General features: G+C 46.2%; 1 protein-coding gene across 3 annotated transcripts in view; it reads left to right on the plus strand.

The window, feature by feature from the left end:
* Positions 1-21,765, plus strand: part of KANSL1 (KAT8 regulatory NSL complex subunit 1) — a 77,247-nt gene that overhangs the window by 31,811 nt on the left and 23,671 nt on the right. The window lies entirely within an intron of this gene.

The following is a 21,765-nucleotide window of genomic DNA, read 5'->3' on the forward strand; positions in this document are numbered from 1 at the left end:
TCAGCAGCATTCTGCTCTTCTGCAGGATTGTGTTAATCATCAGACATGAGTTGAGGGACTGTGGCCACATAAAGCTGTGTAACAGCCCAGCAAAAAGCTGCAAAATGCTGAAGGGATAACTCAGGTATCTCTGGGAAGAGAAGCAGGCTGCAGGAATCCTGAGTCACAGAAATAAATGTAATTGACTGTATGCTTCCCAAACAGCAGCTGAATCCGACTGTTCTAAAATAAAAATGGTTTTGTTTTCTCTTTCACATGTGACGTACAGTCCTTTTTATAGCTGCTTGTGTTTTTTAAGCTATAGGGAATTATGAATGACTTGTGTGAATTTATAGTGAGTTTTGAAAGGCTTGAAAGCATTTTGGAGTGTGTGTGTGTATGTATGTACACACACTCTGTGCGTGGTATACAACCAAATTTTAAAGAAGCCTCTGTGTTGATTTAGATCCCAGCACTTTGAGGCCCTTGCTCTCCTCTCTGTAGTTGCAGGTATGGTTAAGTTTGTTGGCTGCAAGGAGGAAATCTGCAGTCTCTTTTTCAATGCAATCTCAATATAATTTTATTAAAGCAGGTTTTAGGACAAGCAGGAGGTGAGGTGTAGGTCACTAGGTAAAAAGCAAGTGTGTTTTGAGAGCTTGAATATGAAATCTTAATGTGTGTGACAAGTACCAGCACACCACCAAAAATACCACCTGTGTCTTTATGTGGATAGCAGGAGGCAAAATACTGAAACATGGTTCAATGCCTATAGCTCGGTGCTTGTTTCTGGCTTTTGCACCACCGGTGTTTTATCTTATTTTTCTGACTTGCTGTGGCAAAAGCAGAGAGCTGTTAGATAAGGAGCTTTTAAAGATGTGACTTGTCAGTAAGAAAACAGCCTGTAAGCCTTGCTTAGTCAGCCTTGAGATGAAATTAAGTGGTTGCAAATTAATTTGTTCTTAATAAACTAAACTGAATACAGTTACCAGTTTGCCAGGACTTTGTTTATAAGGTCCAGTAGATTTCTTGCAGCTTTTATTTTTGTTGTAAGTTCTGTGTTTATATCAAAGGAATAAATAATGAGTTCTTTGTTCTTTATGAAGGTCAACATCAGGATCCTCCTGTATCAGTCTGGCCTGGTGTCTCAGGGGAGGAAGGTTTTACCCAAAACCAGTAGCTGCTGCTTTTTAGCTCACATCAGCCTTACTCTCCCCTTTTTTCTTCCAAACTGGGGACTGTGAAGGTATCTGCTGCTACATTCCTAAATGGAAGAGGATGTACTGAAGAGGAAATACTGCCTGTGCATGTTTTGTGTCTCAAGCTGCAGTTGTAACAGCATTGCCTATTGCCCCAGATCTTCAAGGATGAGGCTTTCACAGGCTCTTAGCAGGAATAATTGGCATAGTTTGCATGCAAAGATGATTCTTTAAAGTAAAATAAGTATAAATAATCCTTGACCAAAGCCCAAGTGGGTTTTGCAGCATTTTGTTTTTTTCCTTAGGGAAATAAGGGGAAAGTGCTGCTCTGGGAGGTAAGACTTTATCTGTGGAATGTGCCTAAACATCCTCTTGTAACTCTTCCCTGGTGAACACGAAGCATCTGTGCTGTCTGTAAAACTGTTTGCATTGAGCTGAGGAAGAGCTGGGATCAAAAAGAGCCATGGTGGCTCTCGGGGGTTCACTGGGTCACTGTGGCCACCTCTGCTGTCCTCCCTGAGCTCTTCCAGCCCTAACAGGTGTCTCCCTGAAAATATGTGCCAGTGTTTGCTGTCTGCTGGGGAAGAACAGTGTTCCTTTGTTGCTGTTTGGAGAGAGGAGGGAAGGCAGCCAAGTTCAGTGCTGCTTCATGGCAGAACATATCTCAGTGCTTTGAAGTTCGTGTGCTTTTTAAAATAAGACCATCTAGACTGCAGCTCTGCAGATCTTTCTTGCATTTGCTGAAATGTGCTCTGGTTAGAGATGTGTTCTTCTACTAAGATTTCTTCTATTAAAATTCTGTCCATTTTTAATCCTCTTTCTGTTACTGCTCTGATGTTTGGAAGAGAGCTATTAGTTCTCTATCCTTTTGGGGGACACACAACAAACCCAAAAATTCTGCTAGTCAGTCATCTTCTTGGTCTCAAATGCCATCTCTTCAAATTCCTGGGCTCTTACTTTGGGCATAAAGACTGGACATCCCTTCAATTCCTAGGAGATATAAGCAAAGGTCTTGATGCAAGAAATGTTGCCTGTCAAAATAAGTTAATAAGACCCTGGCAAAGGTTTTATTTCCTGGAGAGTGTTCAGCTGAACTTGATGGTTCCCCCATTACTTTTGTGGCAATCTCTGGATCTAGGTACAGTTGGAAATTGAAAAACATCAGGGTGTCCTGTGTGGGGGAATTTGGGAGGAGGGTGGCAGTGGCTGTTGATTGGTTTTGTGAAGTTTTTAGTTACAGATCCTGGGAGACAGAATTCTCAGGAGATGTAACAAAACATGGTCTCCCTCTATAGCAGTTGAGTTTCCACAGGTGGAAGATTTGTACATGTGTGTCCTGTTAAATCTCCCATTTTCACAGGGAGCTTTACTGTGGAGCTGGGAGAGGGGTACATGGTGTGCTGGAGTTGGCAGTGAACTGAATTAACAACCTCCTCCCCGAGAGCTGAAACTCCTGAGAATTGCCAGCACAGATTAAAGTCCGTTCACTCGAGGTTACAATTCTCCTCTCTTCCATGCAGCAGGAATTTGTCTCCTGCAGGAAGCACTGAGCACGTGATGGGGATGCTGCCACTGGGAGGATGATTTCTTATGGCTGAAAGTGCTTGTGATCATTCCTGAAATAAATTGCTTTTATTTCTGCTCTTGCCTTGCCAAATACCCTAAAGCTGTATGTTCACCTTTCCCCAGCAGTACTGGAGCTGTTGGGTAGAGCCAGTCCCCTGCTGCTGTTCCAGTTTCTCTGAAAGCAGAGAAAGAAAGCTTAATGGGTAGTTTTTAATTTCCTTACTAGACAGTTCAGAATCCATATGGGAGAGACACTCTGTGATATCTGCATTCTTACTGCGTGGGGAAGATTTTACTTCACAGCTCTTTCCCTCTTAAACACCAGAGAGTCTGTAATGAAGCTGTTTTATAGAGAACCGTGCTTAAATGGTACCATGAGCACTTGGATGTTTCTCTTGCATGTGAGAATGTATAAAAGCTGTTACATTCTTTGCTAGTGCACACCTTTCTGGGAAAATCAGTGTTAATACATCTCTTGCAGCTGGGGTTTGTGGCCTCAGCAACTATTTCTTTTTGCTGTGATTGCAAATACTTGAGCATCTTTTTGTTCTCACTAGGCTGAGGATGGCTCGTGTTTGTCCATAGTAAGGGCTTGAATCACAAACTTGGGGTTCAAATATGCAAAATACTTGTGCTGAGATAAATTTGAGCAGCCTGCCAGCTGCCCTGCTGTATTTTGCATGGAGGGATAACTCCCTTGTCCCCTTGCTGCTGCTTTGGGGTCTGGAGAGTCCAGTGAGGAGCAGCTGGGGGAGCTCAGCCTGGAGCAAAGGAGGCTCAGGGGGGACCTTGTGGCTCTGCACAGCTCCTGACAGGAGGGGAAAGGCAGGGGGACAGGGACAGGAACGGAGGGCACGGCCTCAGCTGGGCCAGGGCAGGCTCAGGATGGACATCAGGAGGAATTTCTCCATGGAAAGGGTGCTCAGGAATTGGAACTGAGCACCTTTTCCAGGTTTTGGGTGCCCATCCCTGGAGGTGTCCTGGATGTGGCACTCAGAGCTCTGGGCTGGGGATGACACAGTGGGCATCAGGCACAGGTTAACTCCATGGTCTGCAAGATCTTTTCCAGCCCAAATGATTCTGATTCCCACACAAATTATGATTTATGTTGAGCTGCTCCAGCATGGGCTCCTCTGTTCCTCTGAGCAGTTCAGTTTCAAGACTGAAAGTTGGCAGAGGGATGTGCAGATATTGCTGTTCTCTACTGTTAAATATAATCTTTCTCATGAACAGATTAATGAATAAAACCACTGGGCAGTTGCACACAGCAGTCTCTTGTGCCCCTGGCACAGACAAATAAATGCTAGTGATGGATTTTGATCTCTTATTCCCAGAAAACTGCTCAGTTCCTACTGTGTGGGTGCCTGCAGTCCTCTCATGGTCCTGGAAAGGGCTGAAACTGCTCCCAGCTGCCTCGCTTGGCTCTGTGTGGTGATTAGTTTATTTGAGAGCTGGGAGTGTGTTTAAAAGGTTCTGTAATGCAGAGTACTTGTCACTTAAAAATTGGACTTGTATTTTCTGTGTTTCGATGTTTTAACTCGAAGTTTAAGGCAGTATTGTTATTTTAGATATAATTATAAACTTCAGCAGAGCTCCTGTCTCTTTATATAATATTGTATACTTACTGAAAATACCTGAGAAGAATAGAGGAAAAGCAAAGCATGGTGGGGGTAATTGATTAACACTGCTCCCTGTTGGAACAGGAATGAAGTTAAGGCATATTCTAGTTGTTGGTGTTCAGTAAGAAGCTTTCTCTTTAAGGTGTCATTTTTCCATCCTGAAAATGTTGCTGTTCCCCACTGCCTGAGCAGCCCCAGTGGTGCCCAGATGCTCCCCAGGGCCTCCAGAGCAGCAGCCCCTTATCCCAGGATTTGGGAATCACAAAAACAAGGACAAGATTCACAGCTCCAGCCAGGCTGGTTTTCATTAGGAGTAAGAAAAATGTGAAGCCCTAGGAATTTTGTCAAGGCTTTTGATATGTGAGTACTCAGTGTTCTGCGAGAGGAAAATAAACTTTGATTAAAGACTAAACTCTGTTCCAGAAACTGCCAGCACAATCCAGAGAGGCTCGTTCAGATAGGAGGAGTGAGACCTGAGCTGGGTGTTTGGTTGAAGCCACTTGCTGTGGCTTTCCATGGGACTGCCATGCTTTTTGTGGAAACTTGGAAGCTGATGTGATTGCTTCTTGCCTCAATCTCGTTTTGGAACTTCCTATGCATAAATATTTATATAAATATTCAGTGTTTGTATATAATACTTGGGTTGAACCTTTTAGATCTTTTCTTTTGCTGAAGTTTCTCATTGAAGGGCTTTGGTGTCACACTGTGAAGGTCAGAAAAAATTTATGGGCCTTAAAGTTGAGGCTTTTTAAGCTCTGTGGGTATCCCATGACAAAAGTGAGGCTGCTTTTTTTCCTTGTTTTGACGATAATCTTCTGCCAATTAGAAATGGTTTTTGCTATTATTTGCCTTTAGGAACTTGACTGTGTGGATTTCTGTCCCATGCCTCCAAAAAGCAGACATTTGTAGAGCTGTGCACTGACAAGCAGAAAGACAAAATCGGAGTGATCTGCTCTGGAAAGAATCCAAGTATTTTAATTTGTGTGTATGTAATTCCAGTATCTCTCCTAGAGCCAAGTCTGCCCTTCTTAGACTTGATGATAATGCTTAGCACACAGAGTGTTTTAATCTTGAAAGCACTGCACAAACATGAACTAACCCAGCAGTTAAGCCTTAAACTTTCTTCTAGGTGACGTTTACTCAGGCATGAGAAACACTATATATTTTATATATAATAATTATATATATATATATATAAATTTATTTTTTTATATAATTTTATTTATATATATAATTAGACATGTAGAAAATAATTTATATATATAAAACATGAACTAACCCAGCAGTTAAGCCTTAAACTTTCTTCTAGGTGACGTTTACTCAGGCATGAGAAACACTATATATTTTATATATAATAATTATATATATATATATATAAATTTATTTTTTTATATAATTTTATTTATATATATAATTAGACATGTAGAAAATAATTTATATATATAAAAATTATTATATATATATTTTATATATATATACACACACACTGACATATATGATATAAATCCCTCTTGTCTGATGTAGAAATAAAGAGCTGCTGGTGCTTCCTCTGGGTGCTGGAGGCAGACTGAAATCCCTTTTGTGTGTGAATCACCTGATGTGCTCAGAGCCCCGTGACCACTCCGAGCTCAGCACCAATCCATCCTCCTGGAGAGAGGCTTCAGATTTCCAGGGAGCTCAGGGCTGATGTCATTGCTGTGAAATGAGGCAGCAGTGAGCTTCCACTCCCTCTGCTTGGGAACTGGATCCCAGAGCTTTTCTGGCATCATTCCATGTTCCAGAAACCACTGTCCTCCCATTGCTGCCATACCGCTGGTAATTACTTAATCTAGTCAGGCAAAGGGCACAATTAGGTGAGCTCAATAGTTGAAGGAAACACAGTTGTAGAAAAAAAAAATCCCAGACTGGTTTGGGTAGGCAGGGCCCTTAAAGTTCATCCAGTGCCACCCCTGCCATGGGCAGGGACACCTTCCATTATCCCAGACTGTCCAGCCTGGCCTTGGACACATCCAGAGATGGGGCAGCCACAGCTTTTTCCTTTTTCTTTTCTTAATTTTGGGGTTTTGGGGGGATTTTTTGTGGGTTTTTTTAAATTATTATTTTTAAATAATAAAATTTTAAATTTTATTTTCAATTAAAATATCTTAAATGAAAATTACTCTGCAGACACTTCTGTCAGGACCTGCAGAGGCTCTCTGCTGTTCTGTGTGGGGGGATTGGCAGCTTGGAGCTGCTGTCATTCCTGGGGCAGGAGGACACATCACGGGCTGTAAAGTCCTTGAGAACCATTCCTGGCTCCCTCAGATCGTGGTGCAGCTTTACAAACCTTTATCTTTGTGCTTTTGCTGAGGGTTATTGTTGCTTGCCTTAGTTCCCTTAGCAGAAGAGGTGGCCTTTTTCTTTGGTGTCTTGGCAGATTTCCTCTTAAGTCTTATTTTAGCGAGCTGACAGAGGAAGAGAGGGCACAGGGTGCTTTTTGAAGCCATATTCACTGAGGATTTATTCCCACCAGCGTTGTAAAGTCTGGAATAGTTACTCTGGAATTCTTTGCTGTCTTGAAGCAATTAGTTCCTTGGTTTCTCAGGTGTGAAGTAGAAGATATTGTCCTATAAAAGAAGAATATATCCAGGAGAAGCATTGAAACACAGAAAGAAGGGTCACGGGTTTTATTCACTGCCCCAAGATTTATCTACTTTATCTTGAGACAGGTTTTACAGGAGCTTGTGAGGGCATGGAAAGATGAAACAAACATGGAGTAGTAGGTGATTGAACAGAATTTCTGCATGATGAATTTTGACATTTATTAAATTCCCCTCATTTCCTCACTGTTGTCCCTCTTTCTGTAGCTTTGTGAAGTCTGACCTGAAGTGCATGGAGAGCAGATGCAGAGATGCTCCACTGCTGCAATTAAATAATTTTTCTGCACACATTTGCTCTAAGAACAGCTGAAGATGGGCGCAGCCTGTCCTCCCCTGTGAAATCAGCAGAGGCCTAATTTTTCTTAAAAAAAAAAAAAAAAACCAAAAAAAAACCCAAAAAAAGTTCAGTTATTACTACATACATCTTAAAAGGTTTTGTCAACAGTGTGAGCAGCAGAAAGGGAGGCAGGCAGATGCTGGTGATGGGTTGCTCTGCGGGTGCTTGAGGGAGAGCTGAGCACTGATTTTGCAGGTCTGGCTGTGTCACCTCTGTCACACTGTGTCTCTTTTTCCATTAGCTGCAGGACAGTCTGAGTAATCAGATTCCCTAGTGAATGGGGGCTGGACACTTTCGTCTTTGGGTTTTGTCAACAGTGTGAGCAGCAGAAGGGAGGCAGGCAGATGCTGGTGATGGGTTGCTCTGCGGGTGCTTGAGGGAGAGCTGAGCACTGATTTTGCAGGTCTGGCTGTGTCACCTCTGTCACACTGTGTCTCTTTTTCCATTAGCTGCAGGACAGTCTGAGTAATCAGATTCCCTAGTGAATGGGGGCTGGACACTTTCCTTGTTTGCTCTTGTCTCAGTGTGTGATTCAGAGTTTTGACTGGGATGTTGGGAGGGTGACTCGCCTGGAGCTGTGGTGAAGAGCTGGGATTGCTTATGACGAGGAGCTGCAGGAAGAGGTGCTGGTTCTGAGTCTGTTCCACCTCCTGTTTTCTAATTATGTGTTTGAATTTCTCCCTGCCTACCTCACCTGTAATAAATCAGACACCCACAGGTTACATGACCCTTATCTCTGTCTCTTCTGATAAAGGTCTTTAAATCATGTTTCCATTAAGATTTTTAGCAAATTTTTATCTGGAGGATTGCTTTTAAGGACCTAGCTGTGTTTGAACTCGGTTTTATTTGAAGTGTAGGCCAGCCCAGGTATTTTAGGATGCCCTGTGCAGGTGACTGTAGGACTGTAACCCTGACCTGCTTGAAGCTCTCCTGGCAACAAATTTGATGCCGTGCTATAAATAACTAGTGACTTTCCAAACATAATTAGTTTCTTTATTGTCCTCTGAACAAAGTGTGAAGCAGGTGTGAGCTCTACATCCCCTTCCAGCAGGATTTCTAGTTTTGAGGGGCAGGTGCACCTTGAGCATCTCTTGTTTAAAAGGCTTTTAGGTCCAAAGGCTCCTTGCTGCCAGCCCTGGGTGCAGAGCTGAGCTCAGGCACTGGCTGTGTCACAATGGGGCTGATTCCATGAACTGATCCATCCACACACTTGGCTTTCAGCCACATCAAAATGAGCAGGGCTGAGTGTTTGAGTGCTGTAAGTACTTGCTGGGTACTGGAGGTTGGGACACTTTGTTGGGACTGAAAATGTTTTGTGCTTAAATTCTCCTGAAAAAGCACATGGTGTGTGTGGACAGTGTGTCTTGATCTTCCAGCTGCTGGCCTGGAAGGAGCAGGACAAGGCTGACATGGATGGGGTGCTGCAGGGCCCTGGGCAATGGGACAGAAACACTGCTGGGAGAAGACAAAATGATCCTGAGAGAACTGGCAGGAAAAGAAAGAAAGAAAGCTCAGAGAACTGGTGTCAGGAATACTTGTTTTTGCCTTGGATCATAAGGCCAGATGAGATCATTTATGTGAGAAGACATCACTGTGGAGGCTGATTTAGCTGAGTAAAGGCTTGCTTGAGCTGGAATGGATTTTCAAAACCACTCTTTTTCTGCTTAGGTTGATCTTGTAGGCATCAATTCTCGTTTCCTCCCTTGCCTGTTGGGGTGGGAAGCCATGGAGCAAATAAAGATTCTTGTGGGTGTGATCTTGTAGCCTCTTGCCATCTGAACAGAGCCTGAATTTGAACAGGAGATGTGATGGCTTTTAAAATCTGTTCTCATTTACTTAAAACTTCACTTACAATTTTCTGGCTTGTTGATGGATCGTTTACCACCCCTCCCTTCTTTTTTAAAGAAGGCTTCTTAGTGGTGTAATCCACCAGTGCTTTTCCTCACTATTCCAAACTCATTTTTCTCCCTGTCTTTTAAAAAACCCATAAATTCCAATACTATAATTCTGCCCTATATTCTTTTGTGTCAGTTGCCTCCAGTCAGAAGTGTTAAGTGTGTTTTCATGCTCTCTTTTGCTGTCAGTATCAGTGAGCCATCTTGCTGTCAGGGATGTGTCTCACTACTTTTTGTTCCTTCAATCAAGGTTTATTTAGATTTTTGTTTTGCAGAAACTACTCAAAATGCCTCCTGTTCCTGGTCTGTCCTTTCAGTTGCTCATCATCTGGGACGTGGTTTGTGTGCTCTGTGGGTGAGAACCATGCTGATGGCTTGGTCAAGAACCTGTCGAGTACCAAAGATTTTTTCAAAGAGAGTTATCTTTAAGCACTTAAACACTTTTTTTTTTACATATGTGGAGTTTTAGACTTGGAGAAACTTAATGCCTACAGAAAATACTGAAGTGTGTTGCAGTTCTGACATGTCTGGTTCTGCCATGAGAGGAGTTTATTGTGGCTGCCCCATCCCTGAAGAGTCCCAGGCCAGGTTGGACAGGGCTTGGAGCAGCCTGGGACAGTGGGAGGTGTCCCTGCTGTGGCAGGGGTGGCACTGGATGGGCTTTAAGGTCCCTTCCAACCCAAACCATTCTGGGATTCAACTGGGGATATGTCTGCAGACCAGATGAAGTCTGAGGCTGCCCTTTTTCTGATGGTCACTAAATGATCTGGTACAATAATTTCCTTTCACACACACCAGGTGATGGCTTTCTTGTAAAGTTTGTACAAAGGTTGTGTTGGTGCCAGTGGGAGCTTTGCTGGCATTGAAGCTGGTGTGCCCTAAATTCGTGCTGTCCTTTAGACCCTAATCACCAGTGCACTTTGGCTCCATTCCCAGGAATGACCTGAATGTGAGGTGCTGGAAGGTGAACAGCATCTGCTGCTTGGAGATGTGATTTCAATGTTTGGGGGTCCTTGTCCAAAATAAAGGGGACTTTCTATTTGTGTTCCACCTTTTGTAGAGTTTGGAGCATGGAGCTGTTTAATCAAAGTGGATTTCATTGAAGAATTCCTTGGCCACTTCTCTCTTGGCTCAGATGGTCTTGCCCCCTTCTTCCTCCTTGTCTCCTTTCTCTGTGCCATCTGTCTGTCATCTGCTTTCTCGTTTCTCTGACCTATTTATGAAATATGTTTGCACAACCCCTTCTGCAGTGGCTGCAGAGGAGTGTTGGAATTATGACCAGACTTATTTCCTGTTCCCCTTTGTTCAGTTTGTCAGCTCCAGCCCATTGGGATCAACGGGTGTCCCTGGTCTTCTCCTAAGTGACACCTCAGTGGTTTCAAACCAGGGCTGTGCAGAGAATTTTCTGCTCATGGCAAGGCAGGACAGCATAAACCTCAGAGGTTGTGATTTGTCTGAGTCCTGGCAGGAGGTGGAGTCGGGTTTGGGTTGCAGCTCTTGCTTGTCAGGGTTCAACTCTCACAAAGAGGAACTTTATTTCCGAGGCTTTGGACAGAGATTCCATTGTCCCAGCACTGCTGGGCATGAAGGGGCACATTGAGGGCCTGTCACCAGTCCAGGTTCTGGGCCCACACCTGTCGAGGGCCAGCAGCAGCCTGGGCTCCTGCCCTGGGGTTCTCTCCTTTCTCATGTGCGAGGATTAAAATTTGGATTTGCTGCAGCTGCTCTCACACCCAGCCCAAGAGCAGGCTCTGGGAGCAGTGGGGTGGCTGTTGGCACCCACAGGATGAGGCACAGCGTGGGTGGGCCTGCTTTTGGAGACTCCTGGAATGGTTTGGGCTGGGAGGACCTTAAAGATCACCCCTTCCACCTCTGCCATGGCAGGGACACCGTCTCCAGTAGACCAGGTTGTTCTTGTCCAGCCTCATTTATTTTGCCCAGAATTGGATGCTCCATAGGCAGGGATGGCAGGGTTCTGAAAACCTCCTCAGTTTCCCTGGTGCCTCTGGGTAGAGGCTTTCTCAGCAAATACATCTAGGAAATTCTGCCACTTCCTTTGGAAGTGTTTGTCCAGTCTCTGCTGCTGCAAAATCAGAGCTTTGGGGGAAGGGTGGATTTTAAAAACAAAAAGGCAAAATAACACTTGATGCAGGCTTCTGTAGATCAGGTCATGTTTTCTTTTGTAGGTCAGACATGATAATAAATATATTCAGGATTACTAAAGGGGAGAAATAGCTGTAGCTTTTTGAGTTTTGTTTGTGGTTTGTTTTTTCTTCTTTTTTTTTTTTTGAGACATTAAAGAAAGAAAATGGAGCACAAGGGGACAAAAAGAATTGCTGAACACAGCGTGTCCTTTCCCCAGCTTTAGGGAATAGCCAGAGTCTGTGGGAAGAACCTGAGCTGCAGGGAGAGAAGGAGGAAGCATTCAGGAGGGTGTCACAGTTTTAACATGGGAACAGCTGCTCAGTCCTGCTCCCCAAATTCACACTGAAGATGCCTCATGTGGCTGAACTAACAAAAAGCCCAAACAACAGAGTTACTACACGAGTGGATTGTTAACCTGCAGCTGACCCCTCACTTCTAATCTCACTAAATGAAATGAAGCCCATATAATCACTCCTAAATTTGTGTGTGTACCTGTGACACATATTTTGCTCCAGAAGAGCCTGCAAAGGGGGGAAGGGCAGCTGTAGGATCAGAGATGCCACAAGGTGAAAAAACCCTCCCTTTGTTCTGCTTTTCTTCACCCACCTCCCCTGTGCCTGGGAGGGAGTGTGGGCCTGATCAGAGGGAGCCTTTTTGGCAAGTGTTTGATTAATTAAAAGAGAGAAGGTAGTAAATTGATGGTTACAGCAGAATGTCTTCTGTGATGCTAAAACCATTCCACTCTGAAGTGATCTTGTGCCTGGGACAATAAATACCCCACAGATAACAGAGCCTCTTGACCGTGAGCCAGAACTCCTCTGGCCATTTAATAGATGAGAAAAAGATGTCAAGTACCACGGCCAGGATCAAACAGCAGATCTGTGATGGAGCGTGGAATTAGCAGAGTGGGACTGGGGGCCCAGCTCTGAGCCTTTTAAACTGTAAGACTTTATTCTTCCCCCCTGCTCTGCCACGTTGCAGAAGATGGATGAGAGCCCTCAGTCAGGATTCCACCTCGGCAGTGTCCTGTTCCCTAAGGGAAGGTCTTCCTTTGTGATGTAGTAAATAAGAATTAGATTCCCACCACGGATATACAAACATGGACTCTGCCATCAGCTTCTTGATTTTCTTCCTTTTTGTTTGTTCTTTGCTTTTCTCCCTGGTTAGGTGTGGATTTCCTCCTTGGAGCCTACCGGGAGTTAACCCTTACCTCTGCTCTCAGTGATAGTTCCTGTGTTCTCTCTTGTGGCCAGTGCCTTTTGGCTCTGTAGGAAAAACGTGATTTTATGTGTTTGGACTCTCCAGAGTTCATCATCCAAAGTCATTGTATAAACTCTTCTGCAGGGAGTCCTTGAGGACGTGGCACTGGCGGGGCTGTCCTCGTCCTGGGGGCTCGCACAGGGTCGTGCAGCAAACAGGATCTGCCATTTGGGTGGGTCACATCTGAATCCCAGCATTCAGTCTGTGAGCACTGGCCACCTCAGCTCTGCAGGCTCATCCAGAGCCCGCTTCCTTCCCCCTCCAACGCTCCTGTGCTCTCAGGGCTTGAATTACTCCCTGCTCTTTTTCAGCAGAGTAAATAGGGTGTCTGTAAGTTTAAACATTAAGGCCTTTGTCAGCCCACAGCGAGTAGCAGAGGCCTCCTGTGGCTGCAGCTATGTTTGGGGGAGGCCCTTGTTTCACAGGGCACTGAGTTGTGTTGAAGGATGGTTTGGCAGCATGGGAGCAGAGCAGGGCACAGGTGGAGCTGTGGCAGGAGCTGAGCTCCCCCTGTCCTTCCCCAGCCACCTGAGAGGGTTTGGTCCTTGTCCCAAAGGGGAGCATGGGACCCACAGGACTCAGCTGCAGCCCTCAGAGGAGCTGCAAAGTGGCTCCTTTTTGTCTCCATCACTTCCTAGTAGATGACCCAGCATTTGTTCTTCAGCTCCAGCCTCCAGGTTGTGCCACTTCTGCCATGTGTTGGGTGAAATACTCCTCCTCTCTACTGTCCAGAAACTGCTGGGGTTTAAAATTGTGTTTGGAAAACACAGAAGATAGTACGGGCTGAAATAGTGGCTCTTAAACTGTGCTCTGTGGGACCAGGCAGAGGGCTTTGCAGATTCATTAAATGAGATTCATTAAATGATGGAAAACTTGATAAAGGAGCCAGGAATGCCTGAGAAATTCACGGGTGCTGACAGACATCATTGGTGCCAAGGCTGTGATGAGGAGCGGAGGGAAGTGACACCATGTGTTGGTGGTTGAATGCAGATGAGATGGGAAGCTCCCTGAAAGCCCTTCATTAGTGGCCAGAGTTGCTCTTCTGGAAGATTCTTCGACCTGGTCAGAGCTCAGCCCTTTCTTGGAAAGCAGAGATGCTCTTTTGTGTCTCCCATTTGATGTTTGAATCCAGCGTTTCTTCAGTCCTTTGTGTGCCAGAGCGTCGCTGATAAAAGGGGTTTCACGTGGCCGAACAATGCAGATTGTTCCTTTCTTCTCATGGAAATACAACTGGATTTTCACAGCCTTATTTTGGCCATCTCCAGCCACCCCCAGGACAGCTCTGCCCAGAGCTCTTTTGTCTTGCTCCCCCCAGTTTACCTACCCCAAACCAGCAGCTCCCCCTGCATCCCCAGGGATGTCGGTCTCAGATTTGATCCGGTGCCATGAAACCTTTCTGCATCTTTGCAGTGGAACACAATTGTTAAGTCCATCATTTTTGCCTTCTGATGTGCTGCCTCTGGTGCTGCCTTTCCACAGCTGAGTGGCTGGAAGCTGCTGCCCTCCTCCCTGCCCATGCCATCCCCATGCTCCATGGCCCCTTTGCACCGTGTTTCTCTGGCTCCAGGCAAAACCCAGCATAGTGTGACTCACATCTATGTCCTGTTCTCCCTTTCCATTTATCCCTGGACTTCTTCCATGCTCCTGTACTATACAGCAGTCCTTCAGCCAGGATTATATTATCCCATTTCTTAGATAAAGGGCTTGGAGGCCAGAAATGTGTTATTTCTGTGTTAACTGGAAGGGCTCTTTGGGTTGAGAGAGGAAACTTTCCTTGGGTTGGTGCCAGAAATAGCACGGCTGCCCCTTCCCTTGACTAAATGACCTTCAGATTTAATATTGATGTGTAGCTTTATTCTTAGTCTGGTTTAGACTAAAGAGGTGATCTTTGCTGGGAACTTTGTTGGGAGAGGCCTGGGTAGGGACTTGTGCTCAGAGGGGCTGCAGAGGAGCCGAGCACAGAGAATATCTGCATCTGTGGGTTTTCTCTTTGCCTGAAAGGCATGGTGTTCCTGGTGCTTTGAAAAGGGGTGACCTCCCCATGCTTCAAGCCAGAAAAGAAAAGGAAATTTCATTTTTCCCTATGACTCTGAAGCTACTGGGATTGAAGGCTTGGAAATCAGGGCAAGCCCCTGAGTGGGCCTGAGCTGGGGCTGCACTCGTGGAACTTGCTCCCAGTGCTCTCCCCAAAGGCTGGGAAGGAGGTTGCTACTCCCCTGGAAGGCAGGGAGCCTTGGGACTGCACCTGCTTGGTGAATTCATACCTCTGATGCTTCTGTGCTGCTTCAGTGTCCCCTAAAATCCACTATGTGTTCTCCCTTACTCCAAGCCCAGCCCATTTCTGTCGTGTTTGGCCCTGCTGGGAACTTCTGCTCCTGCTGGAAATCTTCCCTGGCTTCTACCTGGTTTGTCCGGATGTGATTACATGGTTCAAACAAATGGATTTTATAGAATCATAGAATGGTTTGGGTTGAAAGGAGCCTTAAAGCTTATCCAGTCTTACCCCCTTGCCATGGGCAGGGACACCTCCCATTGGACCAGGTTGTTCTGAGCCCCAGGCCTTGAACATTTCCACAGATAGGGAGTCAAAAATTCTCTGCACTTTTTGAGTGATGTCTTTGTGTGAGCTTAAAATCCTCCTGGCTCTAATGTACTGTGAGGAAAACTGAAAAAAAAAAACCCAACAACTTTTTAAAGAGATTTCTGTGAGGAGGGTTTAGAGCTTTTGTGTTCCCGGTACAGAGCAGAGTGTAATTTTGTGATCTCAGAGCTGTGTTCAGAAATTCTCTGTCGGAATTCTGCATTTGGAGACGTGTTTGCAGAGCTCTCTCCTCTTCCTCCCAGGACATGAAAGAGCAGATAAGGAGGGTGAGGTCATCCCAGCAGTGCAGAAATTTCCCAGGCCTCGAGCTGAGCCTGTTTCAGTGTAATCACTTATCCTGAAGCTTCATTTTGATCTTGGGCTGCAGAACCTGTGGAGTTAAACAAAAGCCCCCCTGGTCCCCATGAGCCATGACAAAACACCCTTTGACCTCAGGTCTTAACGGCTGCATAATGAGAAGTGAAGAGACTGAAGCTTTTTCATGCCTGGAGAGATGGGAGTATCCAGTGCTGCTCACTCCTCTGTCAGTGTTTACTGGGTGGGGGCTGAGAGGAAGGCTCTATCTCCTGCCAGATAAACCAAGAGCAGAATGAAAGCAGGTTTTATTTGTTGCCCTGCTCATTTCCATCCTGGAGTGACAGTGATCAGAAGTGGCTGAGTTGAAAACAAGTTTCTGCATCCTGTGCCAGTGTGTAGTGAGCTCTCTTGTTGGGAAGTTTGGTAAATACTGAAGGAATAGTTAATTCCCCTCTTGGAAGGAAGAGTTCTTTGCTTTGGAGATTATCTCTGCTTTTTTCTTGGATATCTCGCTGTGAGATTGTTTTGCTGGTGCTGCCCAAGTGGGGAAGCTTTGGGACACTGAGACAAGTGTAGTGGCACTTAGTGTGGTATAGATCAAGTTGAGAGCAGCACAGTCAGGAAATGCCTTTGTTGGTGCCGTTGGCCTTATGGCGTGAGCTGGAAGGCTTTAACATCCTGGAGAATCATTCCATAAATTGTGCCTTCAGTAACTCTCCTGAACAATGAAAACAGGTCCCAGATAAGTCCTGTTCTGACACGGTGTTGTGTTGGTGCTGCTCACCAAAGCTCGGGGCTGCCATCCTCACCCTGGCTGTAATTTCATGTAGTTCCTGTATTATGGAATATTGATTTACTGTGGAGCATAAAAATGTGCCGTACTCAGCAGAAGGGCCTCTCCAATTGTTATGCTCCAGGAACACTGCTGCTCAGGAATGTGAAATAAATTTTCCCTTTTAACAATGGATCCTGATTTGCATAGTCTCTATTCTTGGTCCCCGGGGACTGTGGCACTAATGGGCTGCAGCGAGCGCTCCCCCACTTGGACACCAAACTCCTCTATTTGCTACACACAAAGGCCTTTGCTGTGGAACAAGTGTAATAACTTCTCAAACAGTTTACTCTGTGCCGTAATTGTCTCCTCTCTGTTGTGCTCTGAGTTTTGTTTGAAGAGCTCAGAACACTGAACACCCCCTTCCTTCTCGTCTTTGATGTTTTAATGGCATTATTCTCAGGGAATCTTGTTTTCCAGCAATCCACAAAGTCACATCGTCCCATGCTGCCAAGTGAGGTGATCTCATGGTGCTGAAGGGAGACCAGGAGCTGGGAAGTGGCTGCTTTGCTCTGCTGGGGCTTTGCTTTGGCAGCAGGCAGAGCTTTAGGATGGAAGTGCAATATTCAAGATAATGGCTTGTGGTTGTTGCTGGTTGTGCTCATGATGTGTTAGCGAGGCTGTCAAACCTCTGTCATCGCTTGCTGTAGCCTCTAAGTGAACAGGAGTCACTGGCCCTCAGCTCCTGAGTTTGCCAGGAGAAAGTTATAAATCTCTTGGTGAGATCCCACCTTTAATGTGAAGGGGAGAAAAAAATGAAGAGCACAATTTCCACTGGCTTTGTGTTTCTGCCACTTCGTGCTTTCTTGTAGAAGAATTTGAACTCCTAGTGAAAAATCTGGGTCTAAGAAGGGTAATGATTCTCCTGTGCAACCCAGACCTACTGGGAAGCTGTTATAAGCAAAATTCTAATATTGATAAAGGGCCTTACTCAGCAAAAAGAAGGATATGCTCCTGGAGGGTGTTTATTGTAAGCTTGAGCAATTGTATTTTAGGTATTTTGAGGGAAAAGTGGGCATTCTTGGTTCATAGTTTGTAATGTTGAGAATGGCATCTTAACCAGAGCCTTAAGGGAAAAATTCCCAATGAACTGAACGCAGTTGGAGCAAACTTTGGTGCTTTGTGTAGTGTCACCTTCTCAGTCCTGGATTTACTGCAAGGGACTAAGAAACTGCCTTAATTTCTGGTGTGATGGTGATCAGGCAGAGTCTGCAGACAGTTCAAGCTGCTCTTCTCTGTGTGCCTCAGTGCCCATGAGCGTGTGGAGAACTATACTGAAAAATGGGTCCAATAAATTCCCTTAAAACATGGTATTTTTCAACTGACTGCTCTGCTGAGCCTCTGGAGAGTTGGTTTTCCTGGTGTAACAGGCAGCTTGTGGTGACCACACTCCTGATCCAACTTTCTGTCCTGCACCTTGCTCCCCTGCCTTCCCCTTCTCTCCTCACACCCTTGTCCATGGATGCTAAGCAGGATTCAGACGTGGCCCAAAGTACTTGCACTGGCATAGCTGGAAGAATAAAATCCCCATTTTTGGCTATTGTCACAGAACAATTGTTGCTGCTGAGGGCTCAAGAGCAGCTAGAGCTGGGGATGGCTGTATTTCAGACAGTCAGCTGAATAAATGCTCGGGGCAGTGCATAAATGTCATGGTGTAAAGATCTGGGGCACTTGGATTGGAAACAGCGCAGAATTACTTCTGAGCCAGCTTCTGCCATTTCCAGGCCTTGGTGGGAGCTGTTCTCTGGAGGTTCCCTGTTTGCACAGGGATGGTGATGGGCTGGGGAAGGCCAGCACAGGCAGCAGTGACTCAGTGTCCCCGTGAGTCACCCTGTGCTCGTGGCAGGATCCCGACCCCGAGGCGTTAGTCGGGATGGGATGTGTGTCACCAGCCTGGTGTAGCACCTGGGGCTGTGGAGTTCCACCTTCACAGAGCCCTTCAGTTAGAAAAGCCCTCTGAGACCATCTGGTCCAGCCTTGGGCGGTGCTCTGGAGCTGCTCCGCTCAGAACTTTACTCCATTCCTGCAGCAAGGGCTGCTGGCACGGTTTGTGCAGGTGTCATTCACTGCACTGCTGCTCTGAGCTACAAACAGGAGGGAAATAAAACCGTGGCTTTCAGTTTTCTGCTGAGAAACTGGGCACTGCTGTCTTAGGGCAGGAGCTTGGCTTAGCCCTGCTCTGCTTTAGGATTTGTGCTCCCAAGTTTTCCCTGAGCAGTCGGGGCTTTTTTTAGTGGAAATAAGTCTTTACTCCCAGCCCGTGGAGGTCCTGGGTTTGTGTGAATATGGGAATGAATGAGCCGAGGGGAGGTTGGAAGGAGATTCAGCAGAGTGCCGAGCACATGCTGGGAATAAAGAGCCCTTCAAAGCTGATGGTTCTGTCCAGGGGTGGGGGCGGGTGTTCAGCTGAACAAATTGTTCACTTTGGCTTCTTTGCAGGCAGAAATGTTACGATCAGCTAATGAGATTGTTCTCGAGCCTTGTGGGGTTTTCTCTTCCTCCCTCAGAGTCATCATGAGAGTGGGTTTGGCAGAGCTTTAACTCTTGCTCCACACACTGATCTGGTTTTGCATTGATCCAAAATAATAAATAATAATAATAATAATGATAATAAAGCTTGGTGAGCTGAAGAATGAATGTGAAAAATATATGGGGACAGGAGCAAAGTGGAAAATAGCAGCTGAATTGGTTGTCTTATTGAAGAAAGGTCCCATCCTGTACCTCCTGGGCTCTGTCCCAGTGCCATGGTGAGGCTGCTCTCTGGGAAGGACTCAGATATTCCCAAATTGCCTCTGGAAGTTGAGGGAGGCTGAGCTGGGTGTCCCTGGGGGGGAAAGGCTCAAATCCCAGAGCTTTGAATCACTCTCACGTGATTTCTTCTGTCCAGAGCAGGAAAGAGGAGAGTAAATACAGGCACTGGAAGGTGACTGAATTCCAGGGGACAGCGGAGCCCCTGGGAATACGCCAGTGCAGAGTGGAGGAGGGGAACCATATGGAAAGTGCCTGGAAAGCTGGAGGTTATTGCCTCATGTTGTGCATTAACCTGTGAGCACGCGGGGCTGTGCCGGCTGTCCTGGGCTGTGCCAGCTGCCCTGGGCTGTGCCGCCTCCTGGCATCAGTGCCAAAGGCCTGCTCTGCTTGCCAGTGAGCCCCTCCCATGGCTGTTCCAGCTCTCAGCCTGCTTGGCTGCCTGCAGAGTTTCTCAGTGTTTCTGTGGTGCGTTTCCCTCTCTTCTGGCACCGACTGTTTCTTCCAGCGTGACCTGTTATTCCTCATTTAACATCAAGATGGTTTGGGTTTGCTCAAGTGCTTGGAGTGGCAGAAACCATCTCCCTCCAGACCCTGGTGGCTGTTTCTCATTCATTCTGCTGATTCCTAGAAGTGGATCTGCTAATGTAGCTCCCCTCCAGCCTGTTACTTTCTGATCTGAAATCAGTTCTAGCTCCATTTTTCCGTGCTGCTCCACGTCATTACCAGGATGGTTTAGCAGCAGCTGGTGGGCCTGCTCTGCTCACTTTGCAGCTGGGCCTTTAGTAGGGCAGTCTCCTGGTGAAAAATAAGTCTGCTAATCTCTAATTCCCTCCGGATTCCCTCCCTATCTCTGTCTGCCTGGTTGCAATTCAGCTGCATGGACTCAGCAGAAAGCAGCATGGACTGGTGGGTGGATGGGCTGGCTGAGGGACTTGAAACTGAGACTGAGGTTGGATATTGGGAAGAAATACTTTCCTGAGAGGGTGGTCAGGCCCTGGCACAGGTGCCCAGAGCAGCTGGGGCTGCCCCTGGATCCCTGGCAGTGCCCAGGGCCAGGTGGGACAGGGCTTGGAGCCGCCTGGCAAAGTGGAAGTGTCCCTGTGCCCTGTGCCAGCGTGTAACCACCCTCACAGGGAGGAATTTCTTCCCAGTATCCAATCTAACCCTTCCCTCTATAATTTTGAAGCCATTCACTCCATGCCCTTGTGAAGAGTCCCTTTCCATTTCCCTTGTAGACTCATTTCAGGTTTAAAAAGAAAGGAGAGGATTTTCCTCTCCCCCAGAGCAAGTGGAGGTTTCAGATCCCCAGTGGTCACTGCAGGACATCACACTCTGTGTTATGCATGGCTGCTCCTTTCTGATGCTAGATGAGCAAAGAATCATTTCCACAGAATTCTTGTAGAGGCATTAAAGCTGAGGAATATCCGTGGGTCCTTGTCCCAGAGCTGATCCCCACGAGGGAACATCCATGCCATGATGTTGCTGCCAGCACTTGCAGGGAAGGGTGGGACCGAGCTGGGAAAGGCTCCGTTCTAAATATAGAGACACTACGCTGGGTGCTGTTTTGGAAAGTGTGGCTGAGCCATCATTCTGTTCCTCCCCTCCTCCACTGCTGCCGCAGGGTGTCAGAGGATGAAGTGTACATTACTGTGTTTCGCTTTCTTGCGTTATTTTTGGTTCAAATCCAGTGGGTTTTTCTGGGGTAGGATGTGTCCTGATTTTAAGGTGAGGAGCAGGTCTGCTGCTGCTTGTGCTGCCGTGTCACTTAAGAAACTAAATGGATTTAAAACTGTTCTTTTCATACTTAATCTCGATTTCTGTGTAATCTGAGCAAAAGAATAGGCTGTGTTTATCAGCACAGGCCAGTGTTCCAGCAGGCAGAGGTGCTTTGAAATGTTGGGAGAGGCAAACTTAGGGAATTGGCACTTGGGATGTACTCTGAGCAGCAATTGATTCTAAAAACTTACTGCTAAAAATTCCCAGGGCTCTGTGGTTCCCCAAAGAGCAAACTGCTGAAATCTGGCTTTACAGAGGGAAGGACTTGAACTCCTGAAGGTGTTTTGGAGAAGGCTGGGAGGGCAGAAGGCAGCAGATGCTGTTCCCTGTTTGTGGGAACGTGTCCCTGTCTCTGCAGGGACAGCCAGAGGTCCAGCAGGAATATGGATAACGTGTCTTGTTCTAAATGCAGGGGTTTCACTTGCAGTGTAAAGCAACCAACTCCTTCTTTTCCGGGTATTTCTATGAGTTGATTTGAAACTTGTAATAACCCTGGGACTTTTTTGTATTAATTTCATTTTTAGGCAAGTGCATTTGGTAGCAGTTATGTCTAAATCAGGGCAGAGGCCCAGGAGGTGCAGATTTTCTGAAGAACTTGATGATTTCTGCTCCTTCCCATCTTTGCAGCTGGGGCTGCCTCAGTACAAAACCTCATTTACCACGTGCTGCTTCTGCTGTCGTGGCTGGTTTCAGCTCTGAAATGGGTTAATCTCAGCAGAAGACTTTCTGGTTTGATTTTGGAGGAAACATCTGGACATTGCTGTGGCTCCCCTGCCCCACATGCTCTGGCTGGTTCAAAATTCCTACACAGAAGGAGGGGGGGAGATGGGCAAAAGGAATTATTTTGTGATTAATTTCTTAATTGCTGAGC

Source organism: Passer montanus, unplaced genomic scaffold (assembly GCF_014805655.1).
Source record: "Passer montanus isolate IOZ18808 unplaced genomic scaffold, ASM1480565v1 scaffold142, whole genome shotgun sequence".
In the NCBI taxonomy this organism is placed as follows: Eukaryota; Metazoa; Chordata; class Aves; order Passeriformes; family Passeridae; genus Passer; species Passer montanus.